The sequence below is a fragment of the Urocitellus parryii genome (genome assembly GCF_045843805.1).
Source record: "Urocitellus parryii isolate mUroPar1 chromosome 16 unlocalized genomic scaffold, mUroPar1.hap1 SUPER_16_unloc_1, whole genome shotgun sequence".
In the NCBI taxonomy this organism is placed as follows: domain Eukaryota; kingdom Metazoa; phylum Chordata; class Mammalia; order Rodentia; family Sciuridae; genus Urocitellus; species Urocitellus parryii.
Window position 1 is genome coordinate 190,925 of NW_027551779.1, and position 19,767 is coordinate 210,691.

General features: G+C 37.6%; 1 protein-coding gene across 1 annotated transcript in view; it reads left to right on the plus strand.

Annotated features, from left to right (window-relative positions):
* LOC144251498 (uncharacterized) overlaps nt 1-19,767 on the plus strand; it is a gene marked incomplete at its 5' end in the record, with an annotated part of 302,179 nt that overhangs the window by 128,101 nt on the left and 154,311 nt on the right. The window lies entirely within an intron of this gene.

Here is a 19,767-nt window from a genome sequence, read left to right on the forward strand (position 1 = left end):
CTAATAATGAGCATTCTCTTAAGACTTTCATCCTGAAAACACTGCCCTATTTGCTTTGATAACTAAATGATCATTTAATCATTCCTCTAGCAACACTTGAGGCCCATAAAGAACTGTGGAACATTTCTGGTTGGGACAGAAATGTTGCGATACCAACAAGAAAGTTTCACTGAACCTCAAAGGAGAAGGTTCATAAATAATCAGAATGCAGGAATGCCCACAAAACTTGTAATTAAAAACAAGGGCCCTGGTTGTGGCTCAGTGACAGAGCACCTGCCTAGCACCTGTGAGGCACTGAGTTAGATCCTTTGCACCACATAAAAAAGAAATATATAAAATGAAGGTATCCTGTCCAAATAAAAACTATTTTAAAAAATAAAGATCAGATTTAAAATAAAAAAGAAAAGCAACTCCCTGCAATGGAGCATTTCTCCTAGACCAGCTTCCTGGACCCCCATATACTAGCATGATATGAGCAAGCATAGAAAAATGGGTGAGAAATTACAGAACTCTGCTCTGGCCCCATCTCTAGTCCAGCCCCACTTAAATGTCCCTCTTCAAATAGCAACACCTCAGACCACGTATTTGCTGTCTCTCCCTTTAGAGCTTTCTCACATTTTTCCTTTCTTTCTTCTTGTGGTGCTGGGGATTGAATCTAGGACCTTGTGCATGCAGGGCAAGCACACGACCAACCTCACTGAATCCCTGGCCCCTCATGTTCTTTCCTGAATTTGCATCTGTTTTCTAAATAGGTCTGTTCACGCACCTGACAATGATGAAGTTGTTTTCTGCTTTGAAAACCAAGGAACCTACTTTTTCTGAGCTGATGTCCATCTCTCTCCCTGAAATCCCTTCGCATTACAGAACCTCACACAGCAAAAGTCAGACTTGAGGTTGTAATTGTGTGAGTTTTTTATTGTTTGGGGTCTGAAATCACATATATCACTGGAGGGAGGTAACTAGCAGCTATGCACTTTTTTTTTACAAGGTTTGGTAGCACATGTCGTTAAGGCCAGGGATTTGGAAGGCTGCTTCAGGAGGATATCAAGTCAGAGGCCACAGTTGGCCTCCTAGCAAGGCCCTGCCTCAAAATAAAATATTCAAAGTTCTGACACTGGGTGAGTCTTCATGAACAATGAAGGTTCAGAATTCCTGTTTCCACAGTCTCCCCTTAGGATGCTGTGTGTAGGTATGTGACTGTTACCTTCCAACAGGACCTAGAGCTGTTTCTGGTGTCCACCTGTATTAATAAATAGATAAAATGAAGTGAGTAAATAAGTAAAGCAATAAAAAATCTGACATTGTTGCTGCTCTTTGTATCCAAGAGATACAAAGGTTATGTTGTGTTTCTTGGATCTTGTGTTCTTGCAAGAGTGAGTTTTAGATAATACAAAAAATGTAATCAAAGTAGAGCAAAGTTTATTGGCCCAGAAATCACTATCAAAAAGGGGGGAGGAAAACAGTGAGTCTTCTCTGACATCTCTAGGCCCCACACCCCTTCGATCCTTAGGTTTATGGGAGATGCTGTTGGTGATTCCAGAGGTCTGCCCATGGACCAATTCCCACTCTTAACTGGCAGTAGGATGACATCGTGTTTGTAGGTTCCTAGTCCACATGGTCTTGTCCAGAGACACCAAAGCAAAACCCGAGGGTGTGTGTGTGTGTGTGTGTGTGTGTGTGTGTGTGTGTGTCTTTGTGAATTTTACTATAATAAAAATTTTATTATGGCAGCTATTATGAAGACAAACAACAACAAGTGTTGGCGAGGATGTGGGGAAAATGGTACACTCATACACTGCTGGAGGGACTACAAATTGGTGCAGCCAATATGGAAAGCAGTATGAAGATTCCTTGGAAATCTGAGAATGGAACCACCATTTTACCCAGATATCCTGTGGAGACAACCTAGATGCCCTTCAGTGGATGAATGGATTAAAAAATATGCATTATATATACACAATGGGATTTTATTCAGCAATAAAAGAATAAAATCATGTGAGTTTGTCGGAGATTATGGTCTTTTTCTCTTGGTTTCTGACATTTAGGGAATAGAGTTTTTCTGAGATTCTCACCAGTATCTTTTCCTTTGTCAAAGGGGTAGTGCAACTTACTTCCGTTTCTTGCTGTCTAACTTTTGTGGTTTTCCAATATGAGGTATGAGGTAGTAGTGGATTTTAAGTGGAAATTTTTAATGTAGGAGTTCACTAATTACTATTAGAAGCAACAGATGAGTTCAGAACAGTAATAAAATTTAATATCATCAGTTATTTATGTGCATAAGAAAATAAGTAGCAAACATAAAATTAAAGACAGTTCTACTGTCCATAATATCAAAAGCAAAATACTTGGGGATTTTTCAAGAAATGTGAACACTTGAACACTTAACATGGCTTGTTTTTAGAAAATATACCATTATCCCTAAGCCATCTTCTTTTTTGTGGTGACCTTAACTCATAGAAAAAAGGTAGGAATTAAAAACGTTCCCCTGTGATCCTGAGGACAGGACTTAGATATGGTCTACCAGTGAGCTCTCTCATCATCCCATTTTTATTTTTCTTTGAGATATGGTCTTGCCAAGTTAGTGAGGCTAGACTCAAAGTTGTGACCCTCAAGGCTTGACCTCCAGGGCAGCTCGGGTTACATGCATGTGCCATCACAACCCTGGTAGGGATTAGTTTTTTTGTTTTTTTTTTAGTTGTAGTGGACAGAGTATCTTATTTTATATATTTATTTTTATATGGTGCTGAGGATTGAACCCAGTGCCTCACATGTGCTAGGCAGGTGCTCTAACCCTGACCCCAGACCCAGGGATTAAATTCTTGACTTTCATATTACAGGTTGGATCAGGATAATATCTAGGTTTGCAAAAATGAATAATGTCCCCATTTTGTGAGTAGAAGGTAGAGGACACAATGAGAGAAAATGTCTATCCTTATCCTTGAAAGAGGAACATCAACTGCGGATTCACCTGCAACTTAGTATTTGAGGATTTCTAAGATATTTAAAATATAAGCAAAAGAGACATGAGGTCAAGGCTCTGAGGAAGGGGGAATAGGTATTTCAAATTGTGAGGCATCAGATTGAGAAATACAATGCTAAGGTAGCTGGGTATGGAGAATAGGGTCCCTCACATTTAACTGTAGGATCAGGATCCCAGAAGATATATAAGAAAATAAACCATTTTACTGTTTACATTTTAAAAAGATGATCATGGGTAGGACTTGGTCAGAAGCCATCATTATCACATCCCACCCACACTCCCACACACATTACTTCCCTTTTACCTCTTCCCCACTTTAGCAGTCAAGTCAACATCCACTCCTCAAGGTGCATCCTTGCATGAATTTAAAGGACTGAGCCACAGTACCCTGGGGATCACAATGGGCACATCTTTGCCTAGCTTATGGCAGAAACTAGCAAAGCAATGGCAGACTTCAGGAACATCTCTGTCTCTTTTCTCACACAAACAAATAATTAGAGATTTCAATTATAAATTGATGGATGAAGTGAACTTGAGAGTATTGAGCCAAATATTTGCAACACTGAAAATATAAATGTTCAGCAGCCTAATGTCTTATTTCTTTTTTATCTTTGTTTTTGTTTTTAATGCTGTGGATTGAGCCCAGGGGCACTCAACCTCTCAGCAACATTCCTGATCTTTTTTTGTAATTTAATTAGAGACAGGGTTTCACTGACTTGCTTAGTCCCTCCCTAAGTTCTTGAGGCTGGCTTTGTATCAGCCTCAAGAGACACTGGGATTACAGTCATGCACCACCACACCTGGCTAAGGTTTTATTTCATTATTTGCACAAGAGAAGTTTTTCATGTAATATAACCTACTGAATGCTCTCAAAATATTGCACTTTGTGACAGACCCAAAGAGAGAGCTTATTAACTTTATATTAACAAACTTAAAGAACATGATTTTTCTTATGCCTTGGCTTCTTTTCATTTGATAAAATCAGGTTAGGACACAGTTTTCTAGTTTCTTTATTCTCTTATTTTTTTTGGGGGGGGTATACTAGGGATAGGTCCAAGTATCACTCAACCACAAAGCCACTGCCCCAGTCGTGTTTAATTTTTTTTAGAAACAGGGTCTCACTGAGTTGTATAGTTCCCTATTAATTTTCTGAGTCTGTCTTTGAACTCGTGGATTTCCTGCCTCAGCCTCCCAAGCCATTGGGATTGCAGGTATGTGCCCCCGCTCCCAGGTTCTTCATTCTTTTGTAGTTGTTGCTTTCTTTTGTTACATAAATTCAAGTTGAATAATAGTATGTTTAACAATGCTGATATAGAGAAAAGCCAGTAATGTAGGTAAGCAATTGAACATATCCACCAGAAAGTACATTATATATTCACCATGGTGTATTACTCAGCCATCAATACAAACTCCTCTAATGGTCAGCAAAATAGATGAAATTGGATGATGTCATGCTCAGTAGAGAAATACACAATAGTGTCACATCTCATATGTTAACTAATATAATATCATGTGCAAGTACAATAGTGTTTAGTATGGCTGAGGAGTTTGTGAGGGGCATCAAGGTCAGAAGAGGTTGTTTGGATATTATGAATACATGTATCTGCATATATATAAACATCACACTGAATCCCATTAGTATGTGCAATTGCTATGTGATGATAAAACCCACCATCTCTCATAATTATCAAATTCTGCACTAAAAACAGAATCCTACTGTCTTTTGGAATTTCCAGTATATGATGCGATATTATTGATGATCCTCCCTGATATCAACCCGGCTCTCCCTATACATCCATTCTATTTTCTTCCAGGCTCTGAACATAGAGTATACAATGTACTTCTGCATCTGGATCATCTCACTTAGCCTAAAGTCCTCCAGCTTGTGTGTGTTAATGGAGAATATTCTTTTGTTTCTGGGGTTTCGACCCAGGGTTGCCTTACCTGTGACAGAGATCCACCATCATTTTCTTTTTTAGTTTTAAGACATTGTTACCAAACTACTAAGGCTGGCCTTCACATTTTGGCAACACTGCCATATACATCATCCTTATTTTAAAGTTAAGTAATAAGTGAGGTGTGGAGGCACGTTTCTTTTGTCATGTTAGGGACTCGAGAATCACTATCTTGGAGCCAGCCTCGCATCTTGGTGACACCCACTGCACCTTAAAATATCTTGTCTCAAAATAATCGTAAAAAAAAAAAAAAACTTAAAAGGTTATATATGTATGTTGATATATTTGTGTGTAAACACAATGATAAATCTCTCTTTTGCTATTATCTGTAACATACCATAGGTTCTTCTTCCTGAGTTACTCTTTGGAAATTTAGGTTGTGGATATTACTGAAGTTAACTTGGGAGGGTAGATATTCCTAAAGATGGATTTTATTTCCTTCAATTGTTGAAGTGGTTAATGTCAGCTGTCCATTTGAGTGGATTGATATACCCAGAGAATTGGTGTGGAAGATCTCTCCAGGTGTCTGTGAGTGTGCTTCCAAAAGGCTGAGTCAGAAAGCCTGGGGAATACCTGTAATGAACATATATATATATATAGGTGTTCAATAGGTTTGATTTGGAAAAAAGCAAGAGAAGCAGTCACTCATTTATGCTCCAAGCTTCTTGAAGTCCCCTTTGGGTACTTGCACCATTGGCTCTACCTGGGTCTTTTTAAAATTTTTATTTGTTTTAATTAATTACCCATGACAGTAGAAAGCATTTATGTACTTTGATATATCATACATAGATGGGATATAATTTATCATTTTTTCTGAGTATACATATTGTAGAATCACATGGGTCACACAGTCACATACATACATAAAGTAATAATGTCTGTTTCATTCTGTTTCTTATTCCCACATCCCCTGCCTTCCCCTCCTTTCACTTTCCTCAACCTAATGTAAGTTAATGCAATTCTTTTTTCTTTTGCATTACAATTCTTAATACACATATATACCACAATTTTTGTATCTTTTTTATGTAATGTATGTTGACACTCAATTCAAGTCTTCATACATGTATTTTGGATGTATGACACATTCCACCATCCTTGCTAATCCCCTTCCCACTCTCTTTTCCTCCCACCCCTCTGCCCTATCTAGAATTCATCTATTCCTTTTATGCTCCCCCTTCTTACTCCATTATGAGTCAGCCTCCTATGTCAATAAAATATAAAATATTCTGCATTTTTTTTATTTTAGAGGGGAGGCATTGGCTAACTTTACTCATCATTATCTTCTCCAACTCCATCCATTTACATTCAAATGCCACGATTTTATTCTTGTATTGCTGAGTAAAATTCCATTGTGTATATATGCCACATTTTTAAATCTATCCATCCACTGAAGGGCATCTATGTTGGCTCCATAGTTTAGCTATTGTGTATTGTGGTGCCATAAACTTTTATGTGGCTGTGTCCTTGTAGTATGATGTTTTTAAACCTTTGTGCTTAGAATGAAGATAGGGATAGTTGTGTCAAACATAGGTTCCATTCCCATATTTCCAAGGAATCTCCATACTACTTTCCATGGTGGCTGCACCAATTTGCAGTCCCACTAGCAGTGTATGAGTGTACCTTTTCCCCACATCCTCACCAACACTTATTGTTGTTTGTCTTCATAGGAGCTGCCATTCTGACTTTAGTGAGATGACATCTCAGAATAGTTTTGATTTGCATTTCTCTAATCCCTAGAGATGATGAGCATTTTTTCATATATTTATTGATTGTATATCCTCTCCTGAGAAGTGTCTGTTCAGGTCCTTTAGCCCACTTGTTGATCAGGTTATTTGTTTTTTCATCTACCAGGATCATTTAAGTCCTCTGTTTTGGACCACAGCTGCTTCATTTGTTTCCTCATATTGTGAACCTTCCAGCTTCTTGGACTGAGCTGTTTCCAGTTTCCCAGTATTACCATCCTGCAGGCAAACATTTGGTAACTATTACTTCCATGATTATGTGAGTAAATAAAATAAAACTCTCTTCTGTATACACATGTACATATTTTGTGTATTCTATTTTTCCAAAAAATCTTAAAAATAGAGGCATATTCTCAATGTCTGGGTCATATTGCATCTCTAGTTATAATTTTTTGAGAAACCCCCTTATAGTTTTGTTAACGTCTATTCAAATTCATATTCCTGGAAAGGATGTCCAAGTGTTTCCTTTTCTGCATATCCTCTGCAGTATGAATTACCTACAAACATTTTGAGGATTGAGCCCACAAGCATGTGGTTATATCTCATTGTGATATAACCTAAAGCATAAAAATTCCAGATGAAAATGAGAATTTTTTTTTTGCCATTGGTATTGGCAATGGTTTTAGATAGAATATGCAGAGACTGTGCAAGGAAAAATGGCTGAGACTATATAAAGCTAAAAATGCTTCTATACAGCAAAGGAATCAATCAATAAAATGTAAGGTAGACCGGGTTAAAGAAAACTGATTCTAGCCCCATGTCTGAAAAAACTCAACATCCAAAATATAAGAAACTTACACAACTCAGCAAAATTTAATATAAACCACTCATATCCTAATTTAAATATGATAAAATACTTGGATTCTGCCCTAAAAATTAAACAAGTGTGTAAAGACATATGAAAGTTACTCAAGATCATGTATTAGGCTACATAAAATGATAATTTAGCTTTTCGGCTTTATTTGTTTCACAGGATTATGGTTGCACACTCTCCATTCTTCATGGGGCATCTTGAGATCAATTAGCAAAATGCCAGGTTCTCAGTTTCCCACATTATGCTTCCTCATTATTCCATGTTAATTGCCAAGAAAATCTCAAGTTTGGAAAACAACCAAATATAGATAAATTGCTAGATAATCATCAACTTTGAAAATTACTTCAGAAATCAATAGAACACATTAGTAGACCCAGATGTGAAGAAATGTAAAATAGACCTACAAATCAACATTTAAGTTTACAACTGCTCAAAAAATACTTGCAGTTATGCTGATACGGGAGCCCATGCCACTAGTTTTCACTATCTTGAGACCACAGCAAGAAGAGGATTTAGGCTAAGGAATTTGAGGCCAACCTGGCGAAAACCCAGCTCTAAAAATTGACCCACCAAAAAACCAAACAGTAATCACATTTTTAAAAAGGAGCCTTCATGGGTGATTTCTATGAAACATGTAATAAGGATCAGTAACCATAATTCATGATCACGTCTAAATGTAGAAGAAGAAAATTAACTAATTCTTTCTGTAAGGCCAGAAATACCAGCTAACACAGCATAACAATGGAAATTGCAGACCATCTTTTTATAGATGTTGATGCAGATATTCAAAACCCCTAGAAAACTGAGAACAACAACAAAAAGAATGATTGGACTTCATGACCAAGAGGGACATTGTCATATGGGAAGTTTCCAAAAATCATTTTGATAGAGCAAATGTTTTGGCAAATCACTCGTCAAATTACTCTAAAACTTATGGCCAATTATGACCAGAGAAAAATTCTTTTTCAATCCACTTAAGGGCAGCTATGAACTGTTTTCATATTTAAAGGTGTTAACTGAAGTGTTTCACAATTTAGTTTTAGAAAAAGATAAAAATGTTTGCTTTCCTGACTTCTAAATATTGTTTGAGAATATTAAACAGGATTTTCATCAAAAATAGCATATGCAGATGATACTATTATTTTTATAATGTTTCTAATCAATTTCCATAAACTAATGAAACATTAGAATTAGTTCAATAATGTCATGGTCAACATTAAATCATTTAAATTATATACAGTAGCAACGAGCAGTGTTAAAATCACAAATATAGGAAAATAATCTAAATGAAAGTATTAACAAAAGAATTGTTCACTGCAAAGTAAACAGTAAAGGTGAAAATAAAATGCAAAAAAGATCATGGCAACAAAATGGGAAAACTGTTAAAATTAAATGATTAAAAATTTGATTTTGGGTTTTAAGGGTTGATGGGCTTCCTCCAGACTAACGCTTGCAGCAGGGCCAGCCTTCCTCGTACCTCTGGCCTGGCATGGTGCCGAGCTTCCTCCTCCTGTCTGATATATATTCTATATATGTCAATTAAGTTATTAATTGTGTTATTGAGCTCTATAGTTTCTTTATTCAACTTTTGTTTGGAAGATCTATACAGTGGTGAAAAAGGTGTGTTAAAGTCACCCCAGATCATGTTGTGGTCAATTTGACTCTTGAACTTGAAAAGAGTTTGTTTGAACATAGGTGCGCCATTGTTTGTGGCATATATATTTATGATTGTTATGTCATGTTGGTGTATGGTTCCCTTCAGCAGTATGAGATGTTCTTCTTTATTTATTTTGATTAACTTTGGCTTGAAGTCTACTTTATTTAATTTAAGTATGGAGACCCTTGCTTGCTTTCACGGTTCATGTGAGAGGTATGTGTTTTCCCAGTCTTTCACCTTCAGTATGTCTTTTCCTGAGTCTCCTGGGGGCAGAATATGGTTGGAATTTTTTTTAATCCAGGCTACTAGCCTATGTCTTTTGATTGGTGTGTTTAAGCCACTAACATTTAAGGCCATTATTGAGTCATGATTTGTGTTTCCAGCCATCTTTGTTTATTTTTGCAACTTGAAGTGTTAATTATTGTTTAATTTTTAATTTGTATCTTCATATAGGATCCAGCATTTTAATTGAATATGTGTTGTGATCAAATCTGTGCAACTTCTACCTTGTAAAATATCATTTTGATGTTTGAAAAGTGTGTGAACACTTTTTAGAATGTCCACAGTCTAAAATTACTTATACAGTTCAAATTATGGGCTATAAAACCTAAGAGTTACTTTTCCCTCTTAACTGCTTTTGGCCACTCCTTGCCAAATGTCTCTTATAACAGATATAAAATTTTTTTTCTAACACTCAATAAATGACATGTTTTAATCACGTGGGTCTCCAGGCCATTGGATGAATTTAAGGTCAGTGTAGCTGAGGAATCTGCAGTCATACAAACTGGAGTGTGCAGGTGCCATGAATTTGCAGTAATAGTCAACAACTCATGAATGGATTATTCATTGCCTTGAAACTGTTGGAAAATTGTTTTCTGATGGTAAATTTCTGTATAAGTATTGGGAAGAACTTACACCCTTTCCTGATAGTATGCTTCAAAGAAAGGGACACAATTTCATGCAATAATGAGAACTAATCTTCATACAGATAGTGGCCAGGAGAAAGCACAGTCTGGTCATTCTGCTAGCTCCAGTTTTGAACCACAATCATCAGTAAATGATGCGCATCAAGCATGATTAAAATTGTGTAAATGTACCATGGTAGTGTTGTGAAGAATTATGTATAGTAACATCCCTACTGAGGCTCCATTGTTGTTAGGAAGCATCCTGGAGAAGGGAATGATTCATAGATGACTGAAATCCTGAGCTATGTACCTTCCCAGCTGTGCACATTATGCCTGGCACAACATAGTCCAGGAGATCATGAGACATAACACAAGCTCTCTGACATCAAGGAGGTAATCTGAGAAACACCTCTCAAACAAGGGTCTACGGAGTGACACTTCCACCTTGGTCCACGGATGCCCTATTGTACTGGGCACTCATGTCCTTTATGCACTGGAGAAATCAAGCTGCCCACTAGAGTGGGCATTCTGTGTGGAAGAATATGTAAATCACAGGGAATCTAACACAGATTTCTGAAATAGGTTACATTTGAAGAATTCACATATGGTAAGAAGAAGGAAAGGCCAAGTGAGGAGATGAGAAAAAACAGATCACACATGAAAAAAGATATTTAAAAAAAAATATCACAAGTTTTGTTTCTAAGAGCTGATAGTAAAGACTCCCTCTAGCATCTGGATCCAAGAAAGAGTCATCTTATATATGGTGCTCTCACTAAACTCAGGGGAGGCTGTATGATACATGCATCATCATCTGTGTTGCAACCATCTAGTGAGGACTGCTCAGGCAGTGGACACGAGCTGGTGATCAGGACAGAAGTAGAGAAAATTACAGGAGAAGGATACCCTGCTGCAAGTTAGGGTTATCTGGACCCTCTGGGTGGGCACATTCCAGGGTGAAAGTAAGAGGAAGAAGCATCTCTTCTCCCATATGCAGTGTGAGCACCATCCTGTTCATAACGGGAGAGTAAATAGGATCTGTCACCCCTAACAACACATGTGCAGACTTACAGCTTGGGGTTGTCCTCATTTCACAGCTCAGCTTCACCACTACTGCCAACCCTCCCCATGTCCTCTTTGTATAAACTAAGAGACAAAAGGGAGATGGAGAATTGAGACTGGTCTTGCTTCAAGCAAGTGGGCTTGGGACTGATGTCAGCCTTGGCAGAAACCTCTTACTTGTGTCTCTTTGTGTGCTGGGAATCTATAAATAGCACTAGGAAGAAATGACTGACACCTCAGAGAGGGCGACACATCACCCAGCCCCTCTGCTGCAAAACACACCCTCCAGTAACACGACGAGCAAACCCTGGGCAAGACTTTACTTAATGGCAGCTCTTTGTGAGAAGTAGATATGAGAACCATGGGTTTCTTTTGTAAATTGTCAGGGTTTGAAAATACAGCACAGGGTTAACACAGCTATGATATTTATATTACTATTATTTTAAATTTCTCCTGAGAAAGGTAACTAAAAGAGAAATTGTTCTTTAAAGTCAAGAAAGAAGCCCCAGAGGTGCTTCTCTGTGGGGACAAGTGCATGGAGTACTGCATATAGGGCACAGGTAAAGGGCGTCTGAGTGGCAGGCCACCCCCTATGCTAGGCGTGTGAGTGGCAAATTGCTTACCACATCGGTACAACTCTGGGCACAAGGCCATGTGTTGCAGTTCCACTCTTTGATTGTTCACTGCAAGGACAGTTAGCAGACATTACATTGGTGGCTGTCTATATTTTGCTTAGGCACTGCCTGAGTACATATACATGGTAACTGCATAATAAAATCAGGCCTGCTTCCTGATTGGTCTCTGGAGGACTTGATTAGAGAGTCCACAGCCACACTCTCCTCTACTCTGTTCTGTGGACAACCTCAGGGATGAGAGAGCCCAAGCACTTCTCTGCAGACCCCAAGCTCTCGTTACTGGGAAATCCACATGATCCTGCAGAAGGGTCCATTTTCCCTGACTCATATTGCGATGGAAGAGTCAAGTTCTGCTTTCAGCTTTCCTGTTTTATCTTTTTCAGTGTGTCTTGGGGTCACATTTATCTGTGCATGCTGATGACATAAAAAATTGTATTTTGGAAAAAAAATCTGAAAGTGACCAGGGCAGGATGGATTTCAATTGTCCAGAATGTTCCTCTAAGCAAAATTAAGTTTACACATTTCCATTATTAGATATTGCAAAATGTTTTTAGTGATTAAAACAGAATGGACTAATACATAAAAACATTCTTCCAAATTCTTGTGAATTATATTCACAAGCTTATAATTTGGCACCATGAATTGGACTTACCAGCACATTTATTTGATTTTCTAAAAGACTTAATGTACTTCCTTTTGATCACGGTCCCTTGTTTGACATTTACCAACTGAAAGTTCTTAACCATGTGAGATTCCATTCTATAAAATGAGGTTTTGAACATAGAACATCATTTCCCTCTAAAGATTTCAAAATGTACAATTACTCAAACAATAATTGTTCTATGAGTTATGAAGATGACCAAAACAAGATTATCAATCAAAATATTAAAACGTATTAATTCCCTGGTAATAAGTATACAAAGTATAGTGTTTAAAATCTCTACATGACATACCATATGTAAGTTATGTCCCATGAAGTTATTACATTGAAAAATGAAGAAGTAAAACTGACATTCCATATAAGAAAAATTGACTCATTTTAGCAGGATCTCAAAGAAGCAAACATGTTTAGAAGACAATATCCTCATTCCACCATACAGAACATGGTCCTCTGGGCTCCAACAGTCCTAATGAGCTCAGAGGACCATGTTCTGTATGGTGCAATAAGGATATTGTCTTCTAAAGATGTTTGCTTCTTTGAGAAGCAAAGAAGCTACTTGAAAAGCTCACTAGTAGATTGAATTCCCTCCTCCAATGCCCTTTTTAGAATCCACACTAACTCTGCATCTGAGGACACAGAGGAACTTTGTCACCTGAATAAGCTGAGGAGAGCACAAACACTTGTAAGTTTTATGGAAAGGTTGTGTTTAAGTTCTGTCTCTGCAGATTTGTAATTTTATTGTCTATAGAAAGGCAAGAAGTTCCCACTGGAGAACACAGAACTGTGGCTTCCCCAGTGGGACATGTCATCTCTCTTAATTTTATTGTCTTCTCTGATGGATAACAGCAATCCAAGAGATCTGGGCTTCAAACCCTTACAGTTTCCTGGACAGATCTGGAAAAGGATCTTGAGATTATTTTCTCATGTTGATATGGAAACTTAAATAACTCTAATTCTGGTCCTAAAATCAAATTAGTCCAAACATGTCCCACAACCTAAAATGCCTCTACTTTGATGTGAGGGACTCCTGGCACCCCCATAATTTCCCTGAAGCCCTGAAATGTGTGATGGGCCCCTCTTTCCTAGTTTGTACATGGAGCACACCTTCTTGGGGGTAGTGATGGTTTGGTAAGTCATCCTTTCGAAAGTGTCAGTCCTGTGGCTCAAGCTCTAAGTGAAATATTAAAATTAAGAAAATAAGAGGAATAACTATAGGTCACATGTTGTAGAAATCACAGGCAGATGAAATCTAGTCAGAGCTGAGGCAGAGTCCGAGCTGGAGTCCACTCTAAGAAACCTACATGATCAACTCCACCTTCTCTGAGAGAAAACCATGTAAAAAGCAGGCTCAATATCCTGGGTACTGTATATAAATGTACATAAAAGCATTAGAGCGCTATATTAAAAAGGATCCCCATTATCTGGAGTCAAAAGAAAGGACAGTCATTTCAAGCAGACCCACTATGTTCCAGTTATAGAAATCAGAAGATAGTTCTTGAACACTGCCATTATCAACATGTGAAGGGTAAGTACAAGCACGATAATGAATTAAACATTTATTTTTTCTAGAGGTAATGGAAATTTGGACTAAATGGAAATATATAAAATGAAAACTAATATCCACAGACATAAATTCCACATGGATGGGACGAGGAAGGTTGGAAAACTGAAGAAGAAAGTCACAATAATTGCCAAAGCATGAGACCTCCAAAGACACATGAGAGGGAAACATAAATCAGAAAAAGAATGCACTTCATTGAACAAGTATTTCAGCATATGTACAGTTAGGAAAGACACATCAAGGGCCAAAGAAAAGTATACCCTCATGCACCCCCATCCTGGACCAGCCACATGAAAGTTTTGTGCCTTTGGTTCATTGGGCTCTGCCTTACTCCCTGGCATAGCCCATTAATCACAAACGTGCCACCTGGAATACTGTCCCTAATATACACTCACTTCCTTGGAGGCTTCTGAATGAGCCATGGCAGAAGGTTGGCCAGTACTCCCAACTTTGTGGAGCCAAGAAGATCTCTTTGGAGGGGTGGAAAATTGCATACAACACCTTTGTTGTAAGGTGGACATGCTGTGTAATTACGTGTTGTTGAGTCCAATCTCTTTGTAGCCATGATTTTTCATAGAGAGAAAAATAATTTCATCTCTAATTGTGAGGATTAGGACAAAACATACTGAACAAGTGGGTTCCAACCAGTTCAAGAAGGCTCTCTGGGGAGCTGGGCATGGTGGTATTTGCCTGTAATCTCAGCAGCTTGGAAGGCTGAGGAAAAAGGGTCATGAGTTCAGAACCACCCTCAGTGAAAAAAATTTACTAAGCAGATCAGTGAGATCCTGTCTCTACATAAAATAAGGATAGGGATATGGCTCAGGGGTTGAGTGCCCCTGAGTTCAAATTCGTCATCGTACCACCCCCAAAAAAGAAGAATGTCTGGGAAGCGAGTCTTAGGCTGTGGATTTATAAGAGCTTTCATGGAGGTTCTAAAGTGTGGATCTAGAATAGAATAAGTGTTATGGGCCAAGCTCTGCGTTGGATGTGCATGCATTAGAATCCAGGCTTTTATATATATATATATATATAGATTTGATGTTGATCTATTGATGGAATATTTCCTACACAAGGCATGGATGTGCTTTATTTAAAGTCTGAAATAATAGATTTATATTTTAAACCATCTGCAGCTACATATTGAAAAATAAAAGTCATCAGAAAATCATGTATGTGAAGCTAGATCATTTCATGTCTCTTTAGAACATGTAGATCTATGAGGCAAGATAGTAAGAGAAACAATAAAACTGAAACATTCATGAACTTGGGATGCCATTTAAAAATCTGAGGTGAATTTTGGTACAAAATCTCACTTCCATAACAAGACCCCTACAGCATAAAAATTAAAAATCAAAATAAATAAAGGGGATAGATTCAAACTAAAAAGCTGCTTCTCAGCAAAAGAGACAATAATGTGAAGAAAGAACCTACAGATTTTATACAAATGTCTTCAGTCAGAATGGCAATCATTAATAATACAGGCAACAATAAATGTTGGTGAGGTTGTGGGTGAAAAGGAACACACACACATTGCTCATGAGATTGACTCCAAATTGGTGCAACCACCATGGAAAGCAGTATGGAAAAGCCTTGAAAAACCAGAATGGAAACATCATTTGACCCAGCTATCCCTCTCTTTGGACTATACCCAAAGGACTTAAAAACAGCATACTACAGGGAAACAGCTGCACCAATGTTTATAGCAGCACAATTCACAATAGATTAAACCATAGAACCAACCTATGTTTCCTTCAACAGATGAATGGATAAATAAAATGTGATATATATATATATAATTTCCCCCACCAATGGAATATTACTTAGCTTTAAACATGAATGAAACTATGCCATTTGGTGGTAAAAGGATAGAGTTGAAGAATATCATGCTAAGTGAAATAAGCCGCCCCCCCCCACACAAATACAAAGGCCAAATATTCTCTCCAATAAGTGTATGCTAATTCACAATTGGGCTGGGGGAAGAATAGTTATTTAGATTAAGTACAGAGGAGTGCAGGGAGGGTAGGTAATATGGGGATAGAAATGATAGTAGAATGAAACAGATATTACATATAATACATAATATACATAGATGCTAAAACACTCAACAAGGGAGGGGGAGAGAATAGAAATTCAGTGGATTAGACAAAGTTGGATTGAAGGGAATAAAAGGGAAATAGAAATACAAACGACAGTAGAATGAATCAGACACAAGTTTTCAATGTTTATATATAAATACACCACCAGGGAAGGTCCACAACATGTATATCTCAGGAATGTTATGGTAACTAAAATGAGTTTTACTTCATGTATAATATGTCAAAATTTGCTCTACTATCATGTATACCCTAAAAGAGTAAGAAATTTTTTTTTCCTTTTTTTAATTTTTATTGGTTGTTCACAACATTACAAAGCTCTTGACATATCATATTTCATACATTAGATTGAAGTGGGTTATGAACTCCCAATTTTACCCCAAATGCAGATTGCAGAATCACGTCGGTTACACATGCACAATTTTACATAATGCCCAATTAGTAATTGTTGTATTCTGCTACCTTTCCTATCCCCTACTATCCCCCCTCCCCTCCCCTCCCATCTTCTCTCTCTACCCCATCTACTGTAATTCATTTCTCTCCTTGTTTGTTTTCCCATTCCCCTCACAACCTCTTGTATGTAATTTTGTATAGCAATGAGGGTCTCCCTTCATTTCCATGCAATTTCCCTTTTCTCTCCCTTTCCCTCCCATCTCATGTCTCTGTTTAATGTTAATCTTTTCTTCCTGCTCTTCCTCCCTCTCTGTTCATAGTTGCTCTCATTATATCAAAGACGACATTTGGTATTTATTTTTTAGGGATTGACTAGCTTCACTAAGCATAATCTGCTCTAGTGCCATCCATTTCCCTGCAAATTCTATGATTTTGTCATTTTTTACTGCTGCATAGTACTCCATTGTGTATAGATGCCACATTTTTTTTTTATCCATTCATCTATTGAAGGGCATCTGGGTTGGTTCCACAGTCTAGCTATTGTGAATTGTGCTGCTATGAACATCGATGTGGCAGCATCCCTGTAGCATGCTCTTTTAAGGTCTTCAGGGAATAGTCCGAGAAGGGCAATAGCAGGGTCAAATGGTGGTTCCATTCCCAGCTTTCCCAGGAATCTCCAAACTGTTTTCCAAATTGGCCACACCAATTTGCAGTCCCACCAGCAATGTACAAGAGTACCTTCTTCTCCAAATCCTCGCCAGCACTTGTTGTTGTTTGACTTCATAGTGGCTGCCAATCTTACTGGAGTGAGATGGTATCTTAGGGTGGTTTTGATTTGCATTTCTCTGACTTCTAGAGATGGTGAGCATTTTTTCATGTACTTGTTGATTGATTGTATATCCTCCTCTGAGAAGTGTCTGTTCAGGTCCTTGGGCCATTTGTTGATTGGGTTATTTGTTATCTTATTGTCTAATTTTTTGAGTTCTTTGTATACTCTGGATATTAGGGCTCTATCTGAAGTGTGAGGAGTAAAAATTTGTTCCCAGGATGTAGAAAGAGTAAGAAATTTTTAAATTGACAAGGAAAATTTTTATGCCGAGAAGGTTTGTGAGTTAAAAACTCTTCAATGAATGGTAAGGTTATTAACGTTAAATAAAAGTATAAAAGAGTACCTTGAGCCCATACAAAACAAAATGGTAAATAGAGTTGCCCAAGTCAGTCTGTGCAACTAGCTATAATCACAAAATTTCTGGTTTACAACTCTTTTCTATTTGTTTTACAAAGCAGCACAAGAACAATACTTACAAGTTGAGCAGAGAGGAAACATTACATAGCAGTGTTATGAATACTATGAATAGTGCTGTGGGCATTCAAAGAAAGCATTCTCAATTTCCTCCCCCATGCAATAAAAAATCATGCAGTTGAAAGATAACACATACATGTGTTTGTGACATTCAGTATGTGGGCAGCTGCTCAACTTCGCAGGTCAGATCCAATAGATAAGGAAGACACTCTCTTCATACAAGACAGTGTTTCTTGAGTAATTCTATGAAAGCAAGAGAGAAAGCAAAAGGGAAAGACATAGGCAACTGTATTGCCAGACTAGGAAGACCCAACCACTGAACCTATGTACTGGGGAGTCCCAAAGAGCTTTTCAGGGTCCTGACTGGGAAGTTCCTGGCAGAGCATCCTCTCCACAGGTGAGAGTCTGAAGTCGTGTTCTAACTTGTATTGAAAGTGAGGTTGAATAAATACAAGTTAGAACAAAGAAAGATTCATTCCAACATCTTGCATGACCTGGTGATCCCCTGAAGAACACCAAGTCCTCCCAAGAACAGGTCAGATCCTAGAGGAGGGAGTGAGAGCCTTGAGATGACTAAATAAATTGGGATTCCAATGAATGAGCCACCCAGCCAGATGTATTGAGAAATCAGCATTCTTTAGCTGTTTCATCAAGGATTGCAGACATAATTCAATCAAGAAAAGGGAAGATTTTAGTATTTTCTTTAGACCTCTAGGACTGAATTTTCCCTCCTGGCCGTAGAAATACTTTAAACTCTCATATGTAAAATGAAGCCAGTTTTCTGCATAAAATAATGTGGAGATAAGCATGAAACCTAGATATTTACCCTTTGGAATAAAGAATGGTGTGAATATTATTCTCCTAGAACTTATCATTTTATTTCAATATTTATTTTCCCAAACAAAGTTAAATGAAATATTGGTGGGCTGTGTTTTATTGACCCAAAAGGCTCACATATGAAGAGAATATTGTGTTTTTACTTTTTGAACAGGACTTGTAGATGGGAGTCTAGAGGTTTATTTCAATCAAAATTGTGTTTCTCTGTCTGTGATGTCATGGGCTCTTGGAGCTATAAGATCTGATGAGGGACAGGATTAGTTGATAGTGTCTTATAATAACTGTATTACAGAGGGTTCTGGGAGACCATGACACATGCTATCTATTGTATAATCCAATAAGTATAACAAACATTATATTGTAAATTATTAAGTAGAACCGTAGGGTCTACAAAATCAAAATATATAATGAAATAAAAAATGTGGGGACATAAATGCTCCTATAGTATGTCTTTTTCTTTTTACAGTCATAATTTTACATGTTTCATGTTACACTTTTCTACTGGGTATCCAAAACTAAAGAAGTGGTCCCAAATTGTGATGTTTTTCCTACACTAGAGGAGAGTATAGTCACCTCAGTGATGAACATCATAGAATTCATGAGGAACTGCATGATATCTTCAGTGCAAGAGTCAGGATGGGCCTATGGACCATGTGGATTCCCCAGGAAACATTAAGATTATTTCCCCCTTCAGCAACCCTCCTTTATTGCCTGAATAGGCACGTTGGCTCCTAGTCTCTTGCGTCTTTCTCCTCTCCCTCAGAGCTTGTATACCTCTCCAGAGTTGTAGATCCCTTAGGGTGTACTGCTACTCTCTAAGGTGAAATGTTAAACTCATGATTCAAACTAGGGATATCTGGGCATTATTTTAGTATCCCGAGGTCCTTCCTATAACTGTCTTAATTTTCCCATAATTACAAACGAGAGAGTATATAATTTACAAAAGTAATATTCTCCAAATAACACTTGATTAAACATGAAATAATTAATGGAGACGTTATAGATTATTTACGCAATAGAACGTTTTACTACTGCATCGATCCATTAGCAAAGTGAATAGTGGGAGATTTGTGAACTAATATCATTAAATGCATGACAAGGTTAACATTAAGAAATTCACACTTTATTTAATAACAAATTGCATCTGTAATGAAATATAAGTAAAAAATGTC